The 13,795-nt window shown below is 39.9% G+C and overlaps 1 protein-coding gene across 4 annotated transcripts in view; it reads right to left on the bottom strand.

Moving 5' to 3' along the window:
- The window catches only part of KLRF2 (killer cell lectin like receptor F2), a 48,581-nt gene extending 34,860 nt beyond the window's left edge, over positions 1-13,721 (bottom strand). For 2 of the 4 annotated variants that reach the window (XM_056118344.1, XM_056118335.1), the window contains exon 1: positions 11,074-13,721. The gene's annotated coding sequence lies outside the window, so the exon portion shown is untranslated. Of the gene's footprint in view, positions 1-1,293; positions 1,521-2,659; positions 2,682-11,073 lie in introns of those variants that run through there. The other 2 variants (XM_056118353.1, XM_056118360.1) reach the window with 2 other exon arrangements.
- Positions 13,722-13,795: the final 74 nt, after the last annotated feature.

Genomic DNA, 13,795 nt, shown 5'->3' with positions numbered 1-13,795 from the left:
CATTAATTGGATGTGGACAGAAAGGGACTCTCAGTTGATGGGAATGCCGATTGGACCAGCCTTTTTGGAAAACAATATGGACAGGCCTCCAAAAACTAGAAATTGAGCTTCCATATGACCCAGCAATACAAATCCTGGGAATATATCCCAGAGATGCAAATATATATACATATATGTGTGTATATATATACATACATATATATAGTAGAAATGACATCTGCACTTGTATGTTTATTGCAGCACAGTTTAAAGATAGCCAGAATCTGGAAAAAACCCAAGTGCACAAGAACAGATGACTGGTTAAAAATACTCTGGTACATCTACACAATGGAATACTATGTAGCTCTTAGAAGAGATGGAATCATGAAATTTGCATATAAGTGGTCATGGAGAGTATTATGCTAAGTGAAATTAGTCAGAAAGAGGACAGACATAGAATGATTGCACTCATTTGTGGAATATAAAGAAGCATAATATGAGACTGACAACTAAGGACAGTAGAGATAGAGGCCAGGAGGATCACACCATGGTTTGGAAGCCGGTCCCACGTGCTGGAGGAAAAAGCAGTTGGGATGGAGAAGGAACCATTAAGTAAATGATGATTGGAGGGATCGCCCAGGATGGGATATGTGTATTGAAAGTAGACCAAGACCAAACACGATGACTTCTTAGTATCTGTATTGCAAATCATAATGCCCAAATTTAGAGAGGAAAAGAGAGAGAGAGAGAGAGAGAGAGAGAGAGAGAGAGAGAGAGTAAGAAGGATAGTACCTGCTACAGAGACAGGGAGTGGGGTGGGGTGGGGGTTGCAGGTGGGACAGTGGGAACAATGATTGTGGAAAATGTGCACTGGTGGAGGGATGGGTGCTCAAGCATTGTATGACTGAAACACGATCATGCAAGTTTGTAACTGTATCTCATGGTGATCCAGTAAAACTTAAAAAAAGAAAAAAATGAAATGACAAATGCTCCTGTTATCTCTGAAATCCCAGTAACTCTATTGAAAGAAGGGACAAAAGACACTCTCCAGAATAGGAGTGGGCAGCTAGAGAGCACTATCCAAGGGGCCCTAGTTTTCTCACCTTCCTCAACAAAGAGGAGACTTCGGAAGCTGGAAGTGGGTTGTATTTGGCATTTCTCTGGAAAGTTTAAGCCTTTGGCCAAAAATAGGGCTTCACCCCTTTTACTATCCCTTCAAGCTCAATTTGGAACTGCCTTGGAGGTCTTTAAGATGGTGCATGTTGGTGTAGTCTGAAGATGGGAAGGCTGTAGGCTTCAGTGTGGGTTACTCACTCTATGTGGCTATGAGAGTTGGAGCTGTAGCATTGTAGAAGACAGGAGATGTGGAGGCCCTCTGGTGGCAAGTCTTCTGTAACATGGCACTTTCTCCTGAGAAGTTGGGGCCTCTTTGCCTACTTCCTTCTTTGCCGGACAAGACTTCTTTACATTTTCAACTCCTAACAAAGGGCTATGGGCTCAAATGGACTAAAAAAATAGAACTGTAGAGCATAACATTTCTGATGGATATTTTCAATCTGTAAGATTGATAATAATAACACTGTTTTGCTCACTGTGTCAATTTACGTAAGACAGAACAAGGAGTCAGCAAATTGCTTTGACTGAAAACACAAAAAAGGGAGAACAAGTACTTGTTTCCTCGGTGTCTATTATCTAAAGAAAGCTAATAGAGAATTAATGAGATTTGCAGAGAGATCAAAATCTTATTGGAAAGAACCCACAGTCCAGTGAATGGTGCCAGGAATCCAACCGGGTCAGTACATATCAATCACTTCACACCATCCACATATCCCAAGAACTATTTGTAATTTATTTCTTTACTTCGTTCCTAGCTGCGTGGGCAACACATCCCTCTAACACTTAATTCATTCCCCAATGTTGGTCATCTCAAAGTTGACTAAATTTAGATGCATTTTAAATTTCCTCTATTAAAGAAAAAAAATCACATAAAATAAAAGAGTAAAAATTCTTCACTAGATGGAAGAGATGGGAATAGCATAGGCCAGAGAGATAGAGAACAGTGAATGAGGCACTTGTCTTGCCTGCAGCTAACTCTCTTGAATCTCCACTGAGTATGGTCCCCACCAAATGTGACTGGCAGAAGTGATCTCTGAGCACAGAGACAGGAGTAAACCAGGAGCATGGTTGGGGGTTGTCCATGCTTCTTTCCCCCCAAAAAGAGATGGGAACAATAAACACTCTCAGTAAATTCATAATCCATGATAAAGTAATGCATAATATTTAAAACATCAAACTCTTATTATAAAGTAAAAAGTAAAGGCCCTCCCGTTGATCATCGATTTGCTCGAGCGGACCCAGTAACGTCTCCATTGGAGACTTTGTTGTTACTGTGTTTGGCATATCGAATACGTCACGGGCAGCTAGCCCAGGCTCTGCCGTGTGGGTGAGATACTCTCGGTAGCTTGCCGGGCTCCCCGAGAGGGGCGGAGGAATCGAACTCGGGTCGGCCATGTTGGCTGCGTGCAAGGCAAACGCCCTACCGCTGTGCTATCGCTCCAGCCCAAACTCTTATTATAGGATGACTAATTTATAATCATATAAAATAATAAATTTTTTACAATTAATATGCCACAATATTCTTTTCTAAGGGCCACCAACAAAAGAAAAAAAAATTTCTTACCTGTAATGTTGTTCTGTCACATTGTAGCTGATTTGGAAATCCGTAATCGGGAAAAGAATTGTTGAACTCTTTTTGTGGCAAAGTTTCAATAAAAAAGTATTTTGATTATTCTGTGATTATCACAGATTTTATTTGTCTATAAGGTAAATTTTTTATTAGTAATAAAGATTTTTAGAAGCATTCAAAGAATGTTAAAAATGGTAGTTTTAGCCATACAGGATATTAGAAATGCTGGGTAGCTCCACGTCAGAGAAAATTCTACACTAAAGAGTCTCACAGTTACTAGATGCCTTGCATTTATTTCTAAACTACAAGGGGAAAGGGCAGATTCTTCTAAATATCACAAAGAGAAAGCTTTCACAAGTCAGTTTCTTGTGAAATATCAAAATTAATAGCCTGAAAACATTTGTTAAGTACAATATTAATGCAATGCTCTCTTTTACCTGTTCCTTAATAAATATGTTTTATTTTGTTTCTCAGGTTGTGTGAAAAATCCTTGGATATTGTGTTCAATAGTACTTGCTCTTATTATATGCATACTTTTACCCACTTTAATTCATGTTTTAGGTAAGTAAATTATGTCCTTTATTTCTTAACACGTTTGTAGGTGTTAAGCTCCCAGGAAACTTGGGAAATTTCCAGCCAACTGGGCCAGCGGGCATTGAGAGGACAGAGAACGTGGTGCTCCTTGGGTCTTGCATGCCAGGGATTACATGAGCCATTCTGGGGTGCTGGGGCCTTCAGTGTTACATCTGGTGATCCTCAGGGGAGCTTGTGTGCCCGGGATCCAGCTGTGGTCAGCCATGGGCATGCATCTTCACTGTCAACTTTCTCTGGTCCTTTCACTTACTGCCTTATGGCTTCCTGCCGCTGTTCTTTGCTTTTGTCTTGACTGTTATTTTCTCTCTTTCTCACTTCCTGTTATTCTCAATATGTTTGACATGTATTTATGCATGAACTATACATATGCTAGGGAGGACACTGGGAGACTGTCTCCACTCCACTCCATTTGAGGCAGTCGCTTGCACATGCTGACCCACTAGAGGGTATAGGGGAGACCAGGGGTGCAGTGGTCTTAAAGAAACGAACAGGGGACAGAGGAGAGCTCCGAGGCAACGTTTATTCCTTTGTCACTCTCTCTTATACCTCTTCCTTCTCTACCCCTGGCAACCCAGTTTCATGATTTCATAGCAGTTGACCTTCTATCAGAACAGCTGCTGTTCCATGTCATCTTATGTCTGCATGCTTTAGGCAGGACCTAAAGTCAAGACAATCTGTCTCTTGATCAGACTCAGTTGTGGGATATGTAAAAAACAGAGTATGAAACTAATACCCAAGGAGAGTTGAAACAAGGACCAGAAGGAATGGTCCACTGTTGGAAGCTTATCACAACTGGTGGGGGGTGGGGTAGGGGTGGGGGAAGGGCAGCTAGAATAGAGACGGGATTACTATGCCAAAGATGGCTGGAAATGATCACTCAGAAAAAGAACTGAGTGCTGAAAGTAGTAAAATGACAAACATAATCTTTCAGTACCTCTATTGCTTGCCATAATGCCCAAAAGGAAAAAGAGAAAGAGAGACAGACCAGAGAGGGACAAAGACAGAGAAGAAAAGTGCCTGCCATACAGGTAGGCCGTGGTGAGGGGAACAGGAGGGAAACTGGAGACATTGGTGGTGGAAAATGCACACTGGTAAAGGGATGGGTGCTAGAACATTAATTACATGACTGAAACTTCATCATGAACAGCTGTATAACTGTGTCTATTGTGGTGATTCAATTACTAGAGAGAGAGAGAGAGATGGGGAGGGAGGGAGAGACAGAGACAGAGAGGGACAGAGAGAGCACAAAACTTAAAAAAAAAGCCAAAAAATAAAAACCCAAAAACAAAAAAGGACTCTGTCACAAGTTATGTGGGATTCCTGAGAACATTCCATCTCCGCTGGCCTTCAAAGTTGGAGTTTTCCCACAGCCATAGGTCCAGCAGCATCATGTACTCATGTAATTCCACAGGAGATTGAAAAGAGGACAAAAAACATTCAACGTGATAACCTCAGAGTCAGAATTTCCATGCCAATAGTCATTGTTTTGATTTCTGTTTAGTCCAGCTTAGTTTTGCCCATAAAAAAATGTAAATCAGATCACGATTTCTGTTTGCCCTTTGTCCTTTGCATCTCATGTTTGTTTGTTCCACATTGTGCTTGTGTTATTTTAACATACCATAGCATGTAGTGAAAGTTCTTGGAATAAAAAGTTTAGATAACTTTTTATGCAAAGGGCCAAATAATTACTCCTTAAAGGGGAGGGAGTGGGTAGGGGAGAAACTTCTGCAGGGCCCTCGTAGGATTCCTGGTGCATCCCTGCACCCGCAGAGCTTGGGGGGGGGGGTGAATTCTGGTGGTCAAGCAGTTCTCCTCATAGGCCACTATCCAGGGGCTCTTATGCATACATGGGGCTGGAGGGTAGCAATCCCACGTACAGCATGGTTCTCCTGGTTCTCTCTCACACAGCGCAATTCATATGATTTACATATCCTGCTCTGAGGGCCAGGTTAATAATATGGGTAGATGAGCACAGTCTAGTCCCTCATTCTCAACCAGAGTGCCTGCCTGTGGGGAGTGCTGGAGCTGCCCCCTGGGTCTTTTTAAAAAGAGTCGGCTATTGCTTCCAGGGGCAGGGGATTTGGTCAAAGTCTCAGGCTAGTTGTTGAGACCCCAAGAGCACTATTCAAAATTTTGGAGTGCAACAGTAGTAATAGAATATGCAGAGACAGATGAGCGGGACTATTTGGATAAAATTGATCACAAAAATGTGATTGCCATATAATTTTGTTGTTTTGGTTTTTGGGTCACATCAGGTGGTACCCCAGGCTTACTCCTGGCTCTGCCCTTTAGGATTACTCCTAGCAGGGTTGGGGGGCACTAGGAATCAGAGCCAGGTGGGCTGTGTGTGTGAGGCAAGCACTTTATCACCTCTACTTATCCTTATCCTCTCTGATCCTCAGAAACTCAATTTTTGAGTTTGTTAATATGTTTATATTAACTCAGTAAATTATACATTGTTTAATTAAACAATGAATTTTTCTAGTCAAAAAATTCATTTCTGCTTACAATTTTGTTTTATTCTTGGGTCATGCCCATCAGTGCTCAGGGGTTACTTCTGGCAGTGCTCGGGGGACTATATGAGCTGCTGAGGATTTAACTCAGGTTGGCTGCATGCAAGACAAATGCCATACCCATTGTAGTATTGCTCCAGCATCACAGGGAGTAATTTAATTGTTTCATGTCTGTGCACCACAGATCGTGTTATTAATGTTTCATTAACGACAGGTGAAAAGATTCATGGCTTACCGAGAAACCTTGGAATAATGAAGTTACATCCCATCTTAGGTTTCTGTTCCCTTAAAAATTTGTAATTTTTTGGTGGTGGGGGTGGGGGTTGGTACTTGCTCCATAGCCAGTGGTACCCAGGCACTTCTCCTGGCTCTGTGCGTAGGGGTTATACTTAGCAGTGCTCAGGAGACCATGTAGTGCTTATGACTGAACTGGGCCTTCTGCATGTAAGGTATGTGCTTAGTCTTTTAAGCTATCTCCCCTGAGGAACTTCTGAAATCCAAAATTGATTTAGTCTTGTTCAGGAACTTAAACGTTAAAAATGTTGAGATTAGAAATTCAATATAGTAAATGAGAATAGTTTGATTGAAGGAAGAGTTGGAAGATGATGGTCTAAAAGTCCATAAGACTGGAGTAGAAATAGTAACTAATAAATTTATCTTGATGCACTAATGTTTTTGGAGAACCCAGAGATTGTAGAATTTTTTTTTTCTTTCAATGACTATTAGAATTTTTTTTAATGAATCTCTGTGAGATGAGATTGTAGAAAATTCTAAGAATTTTCTAGCTTCTCAGACTACAAAAGGAGAACTGATGAAAAGGTTTTGGAGGTCTAATGCCCACAGACTCAAGAACAATGACTTCTGCTGTATTTTTCCCTGCAAAATCTCACTTGTGTTCTCCTCATTGTTTAACCCAGGACCATACAGTGGTGGTGGTGGTGGTTTATATTTGACAAGAAGAAGCATAAAACATCATTTTAGTTGTATATTTTGGACTGGTACTTTTTTTCTCCCTTAGAAATTAAAACTTGTGTTATAGGTTTATTTGCTCGAGCGGGCCCAGTAACGTCTCCATTGGAGACTTTGTTGTTACTGTGTCTGGCATATCGAATACTCTCGGTAGCTTGCCGGGCTCTCCGAGAGGGGCGGAGGAATCGAACTCGGGTCGGCCATGTTTATTCCTACAAAAGTTAAGTAATTATTCAAAATCCCGCTAAGATTTCATTCACCCAAGAGTGAAGGAGACTTAATGCAAATGAAACCATACTGTTTACTTTGGAAAGGCCCATGTATCTTACTGAGGGCAAAATGAAAGGAAAATTTATGTCTTGTCAAACCCTGATCTGTTATCATTTAATGAGATATGAAAGTTAGTTATCAGTACCAGAGAGATAGTACAGGTGTTGGGGCACTTGCCCTACATGTGGCCAATCTCTAGTTAACATGGCATTACCTGTTCTAACAGGCATCACTTGATACATCCTTGAATTCCAAGTATGAGTCTCTGGGTACTTGTGCACAGTCAGGCATCACGCTGGAGCCTCAAGTACCACAGAGGTGGTCTAGATGATTCCCAATCCACAGCACTCACATTGAGTCCCTAGTCAGTTTGCTTGAAAATTACTGGGACCCCCCCCCCCCCAAATAGGTCTCCTGAACAATGCTTGGAAAGACCACCCTCAAAATCAGTTTACCAACTTGGTATGTGATAAATATCCATCTATGACCATGATTCCACAATGAAGTCCTTCTCCAATAATCCCAAAATGTAGTATTATTTCACATAGTCCTTGAAATATATGTTTTTCAATTCCAGTCAAAAAAGACCATCATTGTCCTCCATGTACTTGTCCAGATTATTGGATTGGTTTCCAAGGAAAATGTTACCTTTTCTCTAAAGAACAAGGGGACTGGAATTCAAGTAGCCATAATTGCTCTAATCATCATGCTGAACTAGCTACATATCACAACAAGGAAGAAAAGGTAAGCAACTTTTAAAATACATTATTAGGAAATTGTGCTGCATAGCTCTTTCTTAAACTTAGAGTATGAATTGTCCTCTCATCTCTTGTCTTCCATATATATCATGGAATCTACTACTCTTTTACAGGGGACACCTTTTAGGCATATATTTTTCCTTTGAGAATCTCCTATAAATACTCAAAAGTTTTCTCCTGAAACCCAAAGTTCACTTTTCTCTTAATTGATTCATCATCTTCATAAGTAGGATAACATTTTTTAACTACCATTACATAATTTTCCTCATTACTAACAAAACTCTTTATCTAGGAAGAGGATTTTTGTAGGATAACACTGTTTTGTCTTTCCTGCATAGCCTCAGGTAGTTTACGTTTATTGGGTTGCTCCCATCACAGGTGCTCCCATTCCTCTGTGTTTATTTGTAACTTCTTTTTGTGTGCCCTTGACTTGTAAATATGTTTTTCTCTTCTCCCTAAGTCCTTTGCATAGGTTATTCCAGCAATGTCCTTTTTGTATGGACACAAGAAGACATTCTTGTGTTATGTGACTCTCAGTGATATTTCCCTCCTGGGCATCTGTTCTCTCACTTAAGCCTCAGCTGCCTTTACTTCCTAGCACCCCCAAAAGCAGGGTCCCGAAGAGGGACTGGATGGAACCAGGGCAAGCGGTAAGCTATGTGCTACCCTGGCATGGACATGGGCCTGGCCAAAGCTTCATAATACTTAACTATAAGTTAAGAGCCTGGTCATGGAGAAATGCTGTCATGATCCAAAAAGTAATAACTAGATCTGGTAGGGTTAGGAATGATTAATCAGGCCTTAGTGCTGTAGTCTGAGTCTGTGGCAAGATGTCCCCAGGGGAGCTGCCCTACAAGTCTCAATGTTATCTCTTACTGTGTCCATACAAAAAATAGCTAGTATTGATATGTTGATAGTTATTGGACTGAGGAAAAGAGAAAAACACCTTAGGATGTATGTTGCCCTTGGGCAGTCAGGAAGGGCTTTAGATACCTTTTAGGTGAGCCCTCAGAGAGGGCTTTCTTATGTTGATTTGGCTACCTGACTGGGTGCAGTGTCAGCCCAGAGTGCAGGGGAGTTGGAGGCAAGGGAGCTTGGGAAGGAGGCTGAGGAGAGATAAGAATGAGAAGATTGGAATAAACTGCATCTAAAACCAACCAGCTTGGCTCTCACTTCTTCCTTCATCTGCCCTTGGCCAACAGCTGTCCCAATCCAGGCCACACACAGCGGCTCTTGGGCACCGAATGTGGGCAGTGAGATAGAGCCATCCAGAGAGCCCGTGAACACACAATCTTCAGCGTGCATAGTTTTTTTTTTTTTACAAATTTTAATAAATATATATATATATATTTGCAAATTAAAAACTTGACGCAATGAATCAAATTTTCTCAATTAACTGTTCTTACAGAATGTGCTATTACTTTTCAGGTATATTAAAATGTCAATGTTTATCAGATTTTTACTATTATTAGATTGGAATGAACCATCATGTTGTGATCTTACAATTTCCATTCAGTTCTTATAAAATTGAAACTTGGAGTAAGATAATGTCAAAATTGTGTTTTCCAGGCTTTAATTTTTTTTTGTTTTTGCTTTTGTGAGTCACACCGAATAGTCCTCAGAGCTTACTCCTGGCTTTGAACTCAGGAATTTTCTTGATGGGGCTTGAGATTTTTGAACTTGGGGCCTGAAATTGAACCATATTAGCTGCATGCAAGGCAGTTACCCTAGCTACTATGTTATCGCTTCAGTAATCAAAAACTTTTTGTAATTAAAAACTGTCTTTTAAATGATCTAATATCTTTGTCACGAATAAGAAAGCTGAAGATCAGAAGTAAAAATAAATGTTTTTAAATTCTATTAGTTTTTTTGATCCCTGTCACTGTCACTGTCCTCCCATTGTTCATCTATTTGCTCGAGTGGGCCCAGTAACGTCTCCATTGTGACAATTGTTACTGTGTTTGGCATATCGAATACATCACGGGGAGCTTGCCAGGCTTTGTGGTGTGGACAAGATACTCTCGGTAGGTACTTGCCAGGCTCTCCAGGAGGGGCGGAGGAATCGAACTCGGGTTGGCCATGTTGGATGCTTGCAAGGCAAACACCCTACCCGCTGTGCTATTGCTCCAGTCCAGTTTTTTTGATAAAGTTAGAAATTGTGGCTCCTCACAACTCATAAAGCAAGATAAACGCACTGGTATAGTAAAAAGTGGTATGTAAAATGATGAAAACTTTGTCTCTATAGATTTTTCTTATGCGATACAAAGGTAATTTTGATCACTGGATCGGACAAGATGAACCACTGGAAAACACAACCACATTTAATAAAAGGTAAATTTCTTTTTTGTGTACTAATTTTTTTATTAGGGACTTTTTTAGAAATAAGATATCCCTTACACTTTTCTAAAACCCCAAATGTATATGTGTGTTGGAAGGATGGAATGGGGAATACTGTATCACATATTGACCTTAGTTCCAAGAAACAGTCAAAGAAGTTAAAATCAAGGTATAAATAAGTAAAACTCTGCTTGATGAGTATTTTGAAATACACACCTGCAGTTCATAGATACAGCTCCCCAAATTAAATTTTTCTTTACTTTAACCTGTCTTCAATGATATAACAGCGGGTAGGGCGTTCGCCTTACAAGCGGCCAACATGGCCGACCCGAGTTCGATTCCTCCGCCCCTCTCGGAGAGCCCGGCAAGCTACCGAGAGTATTCGATATGCCAGACACAGTAACAACCAAGTCTCCAATGGAGACGTTACTGGGCCCGCTCGAGCAAATCGACGATCAACGGGAGGGCCTTTACCTTTACCTTACCTTACTCAATCTTCAAACTCCCTATTTGCTGATACCTTTTAGAGTTGGACTTAAACTTGTTCATTTTAACATGATTTTATTTGCACTTAAGTGCAATTCATCCTGGAATTTTATCTTCAAAATTTTGATGTTGAAAATGGGACCTGAGAATCGAGTTCACCTAGCCTCAGCATGATGATTCCAAGTGGTGAGAGCCAGTCACTAAGTCACTTTACTTCAGAGTTTCTCAAAGCAACATTCATGACATTCAGAATTGAATTATTCTTTGCTATGGGGACACTTTCTTGCAAATTCTGGGATGTTAACAGCATCTCTAGTCTCTTTCAACAAGATATGAGCAATTTCTTCCATTCTCTACTACTTGCACAACCAAAGATATCTTAGCATTGCCAATTATCTCTGTGAAATACGAAACGAGTGGTGGGAAAGGCAAAATCACCAGTTTAGGGCCAGAGATATAGTACAACACCGAAGGCAGTTACCTTGCACATAGCAGACTCAGATTTGATCTCCAAAATCACAGGTGGTGAGGCTCCTGTGTTCTACCAGTAGTGATCCTGGAGCACAGAGCCAGGAGTAAATTCTGACCACCATCCAACATGGCCCCTAAACAAACAAAAAATAACAAAACAAATCATTGCTTTATATGAATTTGTCTTCCCAGTGAATATAGGGGACTAATTTGAGATCAGTTCAACAAATTCTTGAAAGAGAACTCTGTATGGTCTAATTTTGAATCATTTTCTTTTCTCTGTCTCGCTCTGACTCTGACTCTCTCTGTCTTTCTCTGTCTATCTCTGTCTCTGTCTCTCTCTCTCTTTCTCTCTCTGTATGATAGTTTTTATTGAATTAAACTTGTTTAGAAGGATGTGAGGAAAGAGAAAGAGAGGAAGTGTGTAGTCAATAAAGACCCTAAGAAAAAAGTATTATAACAAAACACAGTTGTTCAAGAAGCAAGACAAAAAACATGTCTTTTTGAAAAGCTGCCATTGGACAAGTCATAAGTCTCTTACAGGTGTTTAATCTTTTTATTGCAGACCTGACATGAAAGAAGAATGTCCTTACCTCGGTGATATTGGTCTGTTAACGGCTAGTTGTTTCACAGACAGATACTGGATTTGCATGATAAATATACGCTAAGTGCTTCTAGTGATTTACATATAACCATTTGCAAAATAGTTTAACTCTGTAATTTCTTAAATTTTCTCTGTATAAATTCACTTTCAATATTTTTCTGCATTTATATAATTTGCCAATATATCTTGATAAGCATTCATGTAATTTCCTTAAACTAATTTTTTCACCTTTCAAAAAATTTGTCTTTGCTTTTCTGTATCAATTTTTGAAGAATATTGTCATTTTACAGAATCTCTATATAGCTTGATTTTCTATGTTCTTTGTGTAATTATAATTTAATTCATTCTAGTATAGATGTATATTATACTAAATGTTAATGTGCATAGTGATAGCACAGCGGGTAGGGCGTTTGTCTTGCATGCGGCCGACATGGCCGACCTGAGTTTAGAAGGCATATCGAATTCGTCATGGGTAGCTTGCCAGACTTTTGCCATGTGGCTGGGATACTCTTGGTAGCTTGCTGGGCTCTCTGAGAGAGGTGGAGGAATTGAACCCAGGTCAATCTTGTGCAAGGCAAACATCCTACCCGTTTATTGCTATTGCTCCAGCCCATTGATAATATATTCAAAAAATATTCTTTGAGTACAATCTGTATGTGGCTCCCTGGTTTATGCAATTTTTAAGATTGAAAGATGTTAAGAGGAAATTAGCCTTTGGCTGGCTAAAATCAAGCAGCATATTAGATGTCAAATTATAATACTATATGTGAAACCTAGATCTACAAATGTTACTTCAGTGAATTTTGAAAGAAAAAAGTATCAAAATAATCAATGTCAGAAATCATTGCGATATTATAAATGTAAATAAGTCAAAAGCACTGCACTGTAGCACTGTCTTACCTTTGTTCATTGATTTGCTAGAGCGGGGACCAGTAATGTCTCCATTGTGAGACTTATTACTGTTTTTGGCATATCGAATATGCCATGAGTAGCTTGCCAGGCTTTGCCATGCAGAAATATTTTGCTCAGTTTTTATGCTGACCTGAACTTTTAAGAGGCCACCCCCAACCGAGCATGGTTCAGTGCAAGCCAGAGGTGCTCAGAGACTATCAGAGTGGTGCCTGAGATTTAGCTCAGCTCTTCTCAGGAGCCCTTGCTGGGATCACAATGCCAATCCTCCGGGTCCACTGAAACCACTGAAACCGTACCCAACACCATAGCCAATCTGAATGCTCGCCATTATAGAACTCAAGTTCAGGGCCTGGGCCTGGCATAGCTCAGCATATGCTGAATCTTAAGCAACCTTCCCAGTCCTGAGACAAGTGCTTATATAGAACATTGTTTTAAAATTTGCAAATCTTGAAGGAAATATAAGATTATAATGGTAGTCTGATACTGTCCAGCTGCATCTGGTGACCAGGGTACACAGAGCCGATTCTAATGCAGTTGATGACTGATGGTCAATAGATGTAGACTACAGGCTGATGCCACTGTCAACAATTTAATTCAGGATCAACAATGATTATATAGGGGCAAATGGAATGCAATATATATAGAACGAGGGCAGGTGGTGAGAGATGAAAGGTTAGATCAATGATTCCATGGGGATGACTGGTATGAGCAGAAACAAAATTATGTAGATTCTGTCACTATTGCCTGTAAGATATTTGTCTAGATTTCATCGTTGTCAACATTCTATGTTTCAAACTTGGCCACTGTTAATTAATTGACAGCTATTAATCTTTCCCAGAAATGTCCTGGGCACGTTCTCATAGTTCAACTGGTCTAGCTGGTTTTAGAGTTTTGTCAGCAGGAAATCCAAAGGTAGTCAAAGACAACACAGGACATGACTAAGCGAAAGATTGTAGAATAGAAAATAGACCCTAAAATATCCAAATAATATCCAAATGATTCAGAAAAATCTAAATAAAACATGCTAATTTGTCATCTAATTCTCAACATATTTAAGAAGAAAATGTTAAGTTCTTTCTCCTGTAAATGCAGTCACCTTATCACCTAGCATATAAAGTCAGTCAGTTAACACATTTTACACAGAAGTTCCAACGTGATTGTTCACATCAAAAAAGTACAATTATTGAATAAAATATTCCAATGTTTATTGCAGTAT

The sequence above is a fragment of the Sorex fumeus genome, unplaced genomic scaffold, assembly GCF_029834395.1.
Source record: "Sorex fumeus unplaced genomic scaffold, SorFum_2.1 ptg000003l, whole genome shotgun sequence".
Taxonomy (NCBI): Eukaryota; Metazoa; Chordata; class Mammalia; order Eulipotyphla; family Soricidae; genus Sorex; species Sorex fumeus.
Note: the sequence above shows the minus strand (reverse complement) of the source record. Positions and strands in the feature narration are given on the sequence as shown.